This window comes from Hibiscus syriacus, unplaced genomic scaffold (assembly GCF_006381635.1).
Source record: "Hibiscus syriacus cultivar Baekdansim isolate YM2019G1 unplaced genomic scaffold, ASM638163v2 tig00116954_pilon, whole genome shotgun sequence".
Lineage (NCBI taxonomy): Eukaryota > Viridiplantae > Streptophyta > Magnoliopsida > Malvales > Malvaceae > Hibiscus > Hibiscus syriacus.
This window is the reverse complement of record NW_024063483.1, coordinates 1483-12776: the sequence shown is the minus strand read 5'-3', so window position 1 is coordinate 12776 and position 11294 is coordinate 1483. Positions and strand designations below refer to the sequence as shown.

The 11294-nt window shown below is 38.6% G+C and overlaps 2 pseudogenes; one reads left to right on the top strand and one right to left on the bottom strand.

The window, feature by feature from the left end:
• Positions 1-9: 9 nt before the first annotated feature.
• On the top strand, positions 10-1254 carry LOC120189323 (annotated as a pseudogene).
• A 1799-nt stretch (positions 1255-3053) lies between these two features.
• LOC120189313 lies at positions 3054-5882 on the bottom strand (annotated as a pseudogene).
• Between the last annotated feature and the right edge of the window lie 5412 nt (positions 5883-11294).

Genomic DNA, 11294 nt, shown 5'->3' with positions numbered 1-11294 from the left:
AAAAGAACAATGAAGTGGTATTTGTTATGGGTTTTGAGTTTATGGACTTTAGCTTTTATTGATTTGAGCCGATCTGAATATAGTTTTGAAGAACTGATAGCTGAAGAGAGTTTCCTTTCGTACTTGGATGAAGAAGCAGTGTCCCCTGGAGCCAACTGTCTTACGGTTCCCCTCACTCTCATTCCAGGAGCTGTTTGTTTGGATGGGAAACCTCCTGGTTATCATCTGCTTAGTGGGTTCGGATTAGGTGCAAACAGCTGGGTTATCCACTTGGAGGGCAGTGGATGGCGTAATAACATTCGGACTTGTGTCTTCCGCAAAACTACTCGACCTGGTTCGTCGAAATTTATGGAGAAGCAATTAAATTTCACTGGAATCTTGAGAAATAAACCTGAAGAAAATCCTGGTTCTTACAACTGGAATAGAGTAAGGGTGCGTTACTGGGATGGGGATTCTTTTGCTGGAGAGGGCTATGATGAGGCGAATGAACTTTATTTTAGAAGAAAAAGGATCTGGTCAGTTGCAATGGAAGAATTAATGTCCAAGGGAATGAGTAACGCTAATCAGGCACTTCTTTCTGGATGTTCAGCTGGGGGTCTAGCTTTCATTCTTCATTGTGATGAATTTAAGGCTTTATTTCCAGCAACTACCAAAGTGAAATGTCTAAGTGATGCAGGCCTATTCCTTGATGCAACAAATGTGGCTGGTGGCCGTACCTTAAGGGATATGTATGAAGGTGTGGTTACCTTACAGGGTGTGCAAAAGAATCTACCGAGTAGGTGTACCAGTCAAAAGGATCCAACTTCGTGCTTGTTCCCTCAAAACTTGGTTTCGAATATCAAGACCCCTATGTTTCTTCTCAATGCAACCTATGATGCTTGGCAGGTCGATCAGAGTTTAATTTCATCAATTGCTGATCCCCATGGTTTGTGGCATGACTGCAAAGTAGATCGCCGTCATTGCAACACGTCACAAATTAAGTGTTTTCAAGACTTTAGGAACCAAATGCTTAATGTTGTAAAAGTATCCTCACAGTCCAATCGAAACGGTTGTTTATAAATTCTTGTTTCGCTCACTGCCAATCAGAGATGCAGCTACATGGTATGAGAACGATCTCGTGGTGGAAGCAAGGCAGTTGCAGTGTCTATCGCAGATTGGTTCTTTGACCGAACACCCGTTAAAGCTATTGACTGCCCAAAGAACCAATCTGTAGAGGCCTCTATGGCTTCTATATTTATTCTTTTCCATAATTGAAAATTGTGGAAATTGTAACATTCATAAGTTTGTTTAATAAAGTGAACCTTTGGGATTTCCAGTGTCTGCAGATTAATATGATTATCAAATCATGTTTTCTATAAGAAAGAAAAAAATAACAGATATTCCTCACTATTCAACTCGGGGTTTCCAAAACAAATGCAAAACAAAATCCGGAGAAAGAGATATAGTACCTCCCAAGGATCAACCATGATGAAGTCGGAACTTTTGCAGGCTAGATTATACATCTCGATACGATGTTCAGCAGCTACAAGGCCCTGCATCATCAGCCAAAGCTACTCAAGCAGAACTAGATAACACATGCAATTAGCTATTGCCGTTATCCACTAATTTACTAACATTTTGGATTATTGTTCCGTGCACCTGCGATCAAATTCTAACGAATTTTAGCAAACAAATTATTCACCATTTTTTCAGATGCTAAAGAAAAAAAAAACCAAGTTCATAATTTTTTTGTAGATTCTACCATTAGTGATTCATTCTTGGATGATTAATCTATGCAATAGTAATTGAATACTATCAAATTCAGCAATCAAATTGGAGGATGTCTCGAGTTTCAATCTAAACATCATAAATCAAAATTTCGATCATTTCTCCATAAGCAAATGCATCAAAACCTAAGTTTATAATAAAGTTTGTAAATCAATAATTCAGTAAAAGGAGAAAAGAAACCTAACCCTTTTCTTGTAAGCATCATTCACAGGAGACATATAGCCTCCTATAACACAAAACCCATTTGAATTCAACGCATCTCGAGCCAGTTCTAACCACTAAAAAATTATTAAAAAAAATCAAATCCATAGAAAATGGAAAGAAGTGAAAAAAATCTTACCAAACATGCGTAAGTGCATCAAAGTAGGAGGATTGAAGCTCCCGGTAGCTACTAAAACTACATATATTCTGTCCTCGCTTTGATTAAATTGAAAAGAAGAAGAAGAGAAATTAATATATAAATGAAATTAGATAATTTGAATTGTACAAAAAAGTAAAAAGAAACTTACTTGTCTTTTGATGATAGAGAGAGTTTATCGAAAGGCAATGGGATTTCCATTTTAAGAAATTGTTTTTTCAGCAATTTTAATAAAATTCTGGAGAAAAAGAAAATCACAGTTTTGTAGAACTAAAGATTCAAAGGACTAGGAGAAAACGGAGAGAGGAAATCAAGGCAGAAGATGCTGCTTCCGATTACTATCGTGTAGAAAGCGGCAGCGTGTGTGTATTCATAAAAGAGGAAGGAATAGCAGCCCAAAAACCTATAGCCTTACTACAAAGCAGCCCAAAAACCTATAGCACAAAAGTTATGCAGTGGATGAAGTAGTTGTCGTTCATGTACTATGGCTTTATGCTTCTGGTGAAAGTCCATTACTCTCGTGGAGCAATTATATGAATGTCAAAGCGAACGCCGCTGTCGGACTCTGCAGAATTCACCTTCGTTCGACACGGTTAACCTCAAGAAGTACAGATTTTACTCGGCTACCAGTTGTTTGCTTACATTTGCCTGCGAAAAAAGAATCAGTTATACATTGCTGATAAGCACATGTAATAAAAGACGGGTATAAGCTTCAAGGGCCTTGATTACTCCTTTACAGGTACCTACGAATATCGATCGTTTATTAGTGACCATTTTGTAACAATTCAACAAGTTCAATGATCATTTTGAAACTATAAAAACTTTAGTGACTAAAGAAACCATTTCAGCATATTTTAGTGCCCATTTGTGTATTTTAAAATGAAAATAATGGGTTACGCAAGGTTTGGTTATCTGCCGGTGCCACAAATCAGAGAAACAAACAGGCATTTATCATTTAAGATCGTCACCAAAGTAACAAACAAAACCTCCAAATTGAGACGCCACACAAGATGTAAAAACAAAACGTTCAGAAATGAAATAAAACTACTAATATAAGAACATGTCAGGCTTAGTCAACTTCCTCCATCTTGCTGCCTTCAGCATCAGCATCCTCCAATGGGGGCATGTCTGCATCAGCTTCAGCTTCGCCTGCATCCTCATCAATGCTAAGACCGAGTTTGAGCATCCTGTGGATTCTGTTGCCAAAGGTGTTGGGGTCGTCGAGACTGAAGCCAGAGGTGAGGAGAGCGGTTTCAAAGAGGAGGAGAACAAGATCCTTGACGGATTTGTCATTCTTGTCTGCATCAGACCTCTTTCTCAGCTCCTCCATGATGGGGTTCTCGGGGTTAATCTCCATTGTCTTTTTGCTGGACATGTAACCAGCCATGTTGCTATCCCTCAGTGCCTGAGCCTTCATGATTCTCTCCATGTTGGCAGTCCAACCATATTCGCCGGTAACTAAACAGCATGGAGAATCAACCACACGATCAGAAACCACAACTTTCTCAACCTTGTCACCCAAGACATCCTTTATTACCTTGCAAAGGCCCTCGAACTTCTCCTTCAATGCTTCTTCTTGCTTCTCATCCTCACTCTCATCGAGTTTCAAACCTTCCTTGGTAGCAGAGACAAGCTTCTTTCCCTCGAATTCTTTCAGCTGTCCAATGGCATACTCATCAATAGCATCAACCATATAAAGGACCTCGTAACCCTTCTTCTTCAACTTCTCAAGGAAGGGAGAGTTCTCAACAGCTTTCTTACTCTCACCAGTGATGTAATAGATTTCATTCTGACCCTCCTTCATTCTGGTCACATAGTCCTTCAAACTGGTCATCTCATCGCCACTCTTGGTGGAGTGGTAGCGGAGCAACTCAGCAATCTTATTCCTGTTCTGAGAGTCCTCGTGGATACCAAGCTTGAGGTTCTTAGAGAAAGCCTCGTAGAACTTGTTGTAATCTTCATTGTTCTCGGCTATTTCAAAAAAGAGCTCAATACACTTCTTCACCAAGTTCTTGCGGATAACCTTCAATATCTTGTTCTGCTGCAACGTTTCTCTCGATATGTTGAGAGGAAGGTCTCGGAGTCAACAATACCCTTCACAAAGCTGAGGAACTCAGGAATCAACTCCTCACAGTTGTCCATGATAAAAACACGTCTCACATACAGCTTGATGTTGTTGGGCTTCTTCCTTGTGTCAAACAGATCGAAAGGAGCTCGCTTGGGAACAAAGAGGACAGCCTTGAACTCAAGTTGTCCCTCAACCGAGAAGTGCTTGACCGCCAAATGCTCTTCCCAGTCATTTGTAAGGCTCTTGTAGAAAGCAGCATACTCTTCCTTGGTAATCTCCTCAGGCTTCCTCATCCAAATGGGCTTCTGTTTGTTCACCAAAGACCATTCATGCGAGACCTCCTTAATCTTCTTCTTTTTCTCTTCCTTCTCCTCATCAACATCCTCCACTTTACCTTCATCCTTCTTTTCCTTCATCGTCATCAGATATCTCCTTCTCGATAGTCTTCTCAGTCCAGAGAGAAAGGGATAGCTAATGAATTCAGAGTGCTTCTTAATCAAGTCCTTCAGACGGCGCTCCTCAAGATACTCAAGCTGGTCCTCTTTCAAGAAAAGAGTGATCTTAGTACCCCTGCCAAGATTCTCCCCAGAGGTATCCCTGGTGACAGTGAAGGATCCACCAGCTTGGGACTCCCATACATACTGTTCATCATCATTGTGCTTTGTTGTAACGATAACCTTCTCCGCAACCAAGTAAGCCGAGTAGAAACCGACACCAAATGTCCAATCATACTAATCAGCACCAGCAGCCAATGCCTCCATGAATTCCTTAGTCCCGGACCTTGCAATGGTACCGAGATTATTCACCAAATCTAAACACAACAGAGATATTGTCACATTAGAAGCCCATTTAACTTGAAAAGTCTACTGCTAAATGCACAAGTAAACACACTCACCAGCCTTGGTCATACCAATACCACTGTCAATGATAGACAGGGTGTTGTTAGTCTTATCTGGAACAATATGGATGAAGAGCTCGGGCTGAGCATCGACCTTGCTCTTGTCTGTCAAGCTCTCAAATCTAATCTTGTCCAAAGCCTACAAGGAAAAGGTTTAGCATTATAACTTATATCAATCACATAGATTGCACAACTTTTTTCGCCAAACATGCAGATTATAAGTTCTACTTCAAAAAAACATACACTAATTCCTTGCAAAAAGGATACAAGCTTTTTCACTTCATCTAGCTTTCACGCCTATAAATCCATCGCTTAATTATAAATACAAATCTTTCACAAACAAAACCAATATGCGAATAAGAACGAACAGACACTGAACAGATCATTATCATTAACATCAGAACAGCTTATACTTAAAACCATGGAAAATCCTGAATTTTTATATCATACAAACAAACCCGTCGACATCAAATCAGGAGGAATAAAGACAGATCCAGGAAATGATGCACTGAAACGAAACACAGAGCAAAAAAAATTTCTCTAAAAGAGGGATAGAAGAAGGTAAGAACTTACATCGGAGGAGTTGCTGATGAGCTCACGAAGAAAGATCTCCTTGTTGCTGTAGAAAGTGTTGATAATCAAGCTGAGAAGCTGATTTATCTCAGCCTGGAAAGCAAACGTCTCTGTATCCGCCATTGATGATCAACCTCTAAGCTACCGATTGAACACGAAGTCGAGAACTTGGGATTTTGGCTTTTAATGAGGTAGAAGATTGAACAGAGTGAGGCACTGCTGTGAACCTGGGTATGATTTATATAAGGGAAGTTCGTTAGGGTTTCTAGATCCTTCTATTAATTATTCAAAATATCTTTTTTTTTAAATATAAAAAAATATAATAGGGAATAGAGATTGCGGGAGGCCGGGAGCCACTAGTTCATACTAAGTACTTTCTTCGCTAGTTGGGATTTGCCCTTTACGAATTTTCCTTCTTCTTTTTTTCCTTTCTTTTCTTTCTTAAAACGTGGAGGCTTAATGTGGCGATAATAATTGTTAAAAAAAAATAGATATTTGAGATAGTATTTAATTAATAAATATAAATGTTTTTAGAGAAAATCGCCTCAGTGACCAAAAAAAAGTTATAATATACGATTTTAACCAACTTTTTTTGGATTTGCCAAAATGACCAACAAAATCGCAACGCGAAATAAAAATCGCAACGCGATCCCCAGAATCGCAAATCAGTTTCCAAAATCGCAACGCGATTCTTGAAAATCGCGATGCGATAGTACAAATTCGCATTGCGATTTTCAATAATCGCAACGCGAATATGAAAATCGCAACGCGAACACATAAATCGCAACGCGTATCCGTAAATCGCAACGTGTATCCGTAAATCGCAACGCGTATGGGTAAATCGCAATGCGTATCCGTATATCGCAACGCGTATCCGTAAATCGCAACGATAATACATAAAATCGCAACGCGTATCCGTAAATCGCAACGTGTATCCGTAAATCGCAACGCGTATCCGTAAATCGCAATGCGGTATCCGTAAATCGCAACGCGTATCCGTAAATCGCACGATCCGTAAATCGCAACGCGTATCCGTAAATCGCAACGATAATCCGTAAATCGCAACGAGAATCTGTAAATCGCAACGATAATCCGTAAATCGCAACGAGAATCTGTAAATCACAACACTGAAATTTTGGGTATATAACACTGAAATCATAAACTAAATCCCTAAATCGCAACTCATTCCATCTCCATCTATCACTCTCTCCGGCGACATCCGTTCCTATATCCAACGACATCCTTCCCAATCCGGCAACAGGTTTTAGTTTCGCAGCTCGTCTGTTTAGTAAATTTTACAACCATGAAATCATCTGATCATGTTTGGATAGATTTGTGTTTTGGAGGGTCATGGGAATGTTCATGTGTGTTTTACAATATGCCTTTACCATGAATCTTCAACTAAAATTGTCTTTACAAAGTTAACTTATGAAACTCTAATGCTACGTGTTTCAAATAAATTGAATTTAGAGCCCCTAAGTGGATTTAGGCTATCTTATCAGAGAAATGGTAAAGTTTATTTGTTAACCGACAATGAAGATGTTGAACGATTCATTGCTTACATTAGTGTTTCACAAGATGATGTTACATTGTATGTTGTTGAACCTAGAAGTAGTATTGTTGGGTCAGTAGCGGGTAGTAATCAACTAAGTTTTTCTCAAAACCACAACCTTCTCTAATCCAAATCCCAATCAACTTTCAGCACCAAATTCCGGTTTTCGTATTGACCAGTTAGACGATGATGAGCCAACAGAAAAAATTATGAGTACTAGTCAGTATTCGAAATTTGTCTTGGTCAATATCCGGACTTGATATTGGTCAATACACGGATTTTGATGATGTTTCAGAAGAAGAAACAGACATGTGTGTAATGATTTTAATATTGGTCATACCCGAATTTTGATGATGAAACACCCGTTGCGCCGAGGAAGATGTTGTTGATGATAATGAGGAGGAAGTTACGACTGTGAATGAACATGTTGAACATCCATTCTGTAATTCATATATCCTGAAGAAGAAAAAGAAGAAGAAAAAGTCCCCGAAGAAAAGAAAATGCCACGGGAGTATAACTGGAATATGCCAGAATTACTTCAGTTACCGGAAAAGAGTTGGCAAAGAAAGCAGTTGATTGTTACACAAAAGTTATTCGTGTCAAGAAAGATGATTGTTTTGATACAAAGGAAGACTTGAAGATAGCTTTGTATACAAAATGTGTGGAAGATGGCTATCAACTAAAAGTTAACAAATCAAGCAAAGATCGTTTCGAAACAAGGTGTATGATTGACAAAAACTGTACGTGGCGTATGATTGCAAAGAGAATAAAAGATTGCAAAATGTTTCAAGTTAGGACTTTTATTGATAAACATACATGTTCAAGAACCCAAGTTTTTCCTCACCATAGACAGGCAAACAAAAAGGTGTTGGGTGGTTTCTGGCTGAGTTAATGTTTTTGAATGGCAGGGTATATCGGGGACATGAAATTATGACTGACATGAATGCTCGGTTCAAGATAGTATATCATATTCTCAAGCTTGGAGAGCCAAATGTTATGCCTTGGAATTATTGAGGGGGTCGCCAGAAGCATCGTTTGCCCAATGCCGGCTTATTGTCACAATTTAAAGCTGAAAAATCCTGGGTCGGTAACTCATATCAAAACAGATAGAGATGGACGCTTTGAGTTGCTGTTATCGCCATTGGTGCTACGGTTAGTAAATCAATATAATTTTGTTGACTCATTGTGTTAGTTACATGCATTTCACATTTAAATGATTATATTTCTTGTGTATATTATTTTGTAGATTCGTTCGTTTATTACTTGCATGCGCCCAGTTATTATAGTTGACGGAGCACATTGAAAGGTCGATACCTTGGAGTAAACTTATTAGCAGTAGCCATGGATGCTAACAATGGGATTTGCCAATAGCTTACGGGGTTGGCAAATCTGAAACCTCTGATTCATGGACATGGTTTATGGGGCATCTTAGGGATTGCATAGGTCCTATTAGCAATCTGACAATCATATCCGATAGGGCAAACTCAATTGACAACGCTGTTAGAAGGTGTTTCCCAGATGCTTTTCATGGACTTTGTGGTGTTCATTTGTATAGAAATCTAAAATCAAGGTCTGCTGGTATAAAAAAGCACAAATGGACATACTGGAAGGCTGTAAAAGCTTATCGGGAAGTGGATTTCAATAAGCATATAAATTGTTTAAGAGTGTTTTGCCTCAGTGTGCTCAAACACTAGAAGATGTCGGGTTTGAAAGATGGTCAAGAGTACATCAACTTGGAGCAAGATATGGTTTCATGACGTCTAATAGTGCAGAATCAATCAACGCTCTAAGTCGTCATTCCCGGAAATTACCCATTACTATGTTAATGGAGTTTTTTCGAGCCTCTATTCAACAGTGGTACTACAAGAAAAGAAACCATGCAGGTATTATTTCTTTGAATTCGTAACTTATCATATTTATATTTTACTAAGTATTGTTTATTTAAATTTACAGGAACATTGGAACATCGGTTACACCATGGACTGAAAAAAAGATAACGAAAGTGTTGTGAAGTCAACGTCATGGAGAGTTGAACCATGTTCAAACACTTTGTTTCAAGTACTGGATAATAACTTAAATGGGCTAGTCGATCTAAATGCAAAGACGTGTAGTTGTATGAAATGGCAAACATCTGGTTATCCGTGTGGCCATGTTATAAAAGTTGCTCTTCATTAAACCAAGATGATTCAAGCGCATACGCTATGGATTGCTACACTACAGAAGTTTATCGACAGACTTATGCCGAGATTGTACCCTATTCCACATCCTTCTGAGTGGGACATACCAGATGACTTACAACAGTTTTGCCACCAGCATGGACAGAAGGCTACCTGGCCGACCAAAAAGTCACGATCGTATACCGTCTAAGGGTGAAGAGAAGAAGAGATCGACATGTAGTCGGTGCAAGGAAAGTGGTCATACAAGGTTGACATGTGGATCAGTGCCATCAAAATCATCTTTTCCTCTACCAAAATATGGATCCTCATCAAAATCCAAAGCTCATATGGTGTCAAGCAAAAGGCAATCATCTTTAAAATCCCAATCACGATTGGCTTCACCTTTGAGACTGTTAACTTAGGTGATTTTAAATGCAAACGTTGTATTATGTGGATTTTATGTGTGAACTTTTAACATTTTCAGTTGAATTAATGACTCAGGCCAACCATTTTGACTTAACCAACTCTTGTTATTCAGTTGTTTCACTATTAGGCATGCATTTGACTATCGCAACACGGAAAATACAATCGCAACGCGAAATGAAAATCCCAACATGAAAATCGCAATGCGGAAATGAAAATCGCAACGAGAGAATCGCAATGCGAAATGAAAATCGCAATGCGAAATGAAAATCGCAACGAGAGAATCGCAATGCGAAATGAACATCGCAATGCGAAATGAAAATCGCAATGCGAAATGGAAATCGCAATGCGAAATGAAAATCGCAATGCGAAATGAAAATCGCAACGAAAGAATCGCAATGCGAAATGAAAATCGCAATGCGAAATGAAAATCGCAACGAGATAATCGCAATGCGAAATTATAAACGCATTGCGATTTTCATTTCCGCATTGCGATTTTCATTTCGCATTGCGATTCTCTCGTTGCGATTTTCATTTCGCATTGCGATAGTCATTTTTGCCTTCAACATAATGCAGATTGAAATCAACAAAATCAACCATACATTTCAATCAATTAAACAAGCACAATAAGAATTATGTTCGCATCAATTACACAAATCAACTTTTACAAATCATCTTTTACAAATCAATTAAACAATCAAAAATAAGCAATAATTCTTATTTCCGATCATCTACTATGAATCAACTTTTACAAATCAATTAAACAATCAAAAAACAATCAATTAAACTATGAATCAACTTTTGCAGCTCGACATCATTTTCACGCAGTTCACTTCTGAGATTAACTGCAGAAACCAAACATTTGTTCAGACAACACTTTCTACAAATTTGATTCTATTACTTAACCAAACATTTTCAAACCAAAAGTATATAAATTACCAATTGTTATGGAAATTTTTATAACGCGATGCAGGTAGGCAGCGTCTCGTATATCGATTTAGCCATAATGCCGAAACCACAAGCCTACTGCAGCTTTATCTCTATCGGTGGGAGGTAGATACTTGATGCTTCCCGTCGTCAAACGCTCCAACGCCAAGCATACGAGAGGACCAAATCTCTCTGGCTCGCTCGTTTGTTGTGGCGCGGTCGTCTCTAATAACTGTAATATTGAGCTTCTTTGGCTTCTTGTTTCCAGAACGAGTCCAATAATTGATCGCATCCAAGAATTTAGCCAAATGAGAGCTCCATCCCTTAAAACATCTTAAATCAGCCAATGATATGTAATTATCATGCTGTCATACACTATTGTCTTAAGGGATGGGAGCTGAAGCTCGACGAGAATCCAATGTTTACGTTCCAAAACAGGGATAAACACCTGCAATCATAAGTAATAATTCATTCATTTGCGCACTTATTTCATAAAACCTTTAAACTCAATCTAAAATAAATACTAACCTTATCGACCTCCCACCATGCAGGATAAAGTTTAGCTTGTCCAT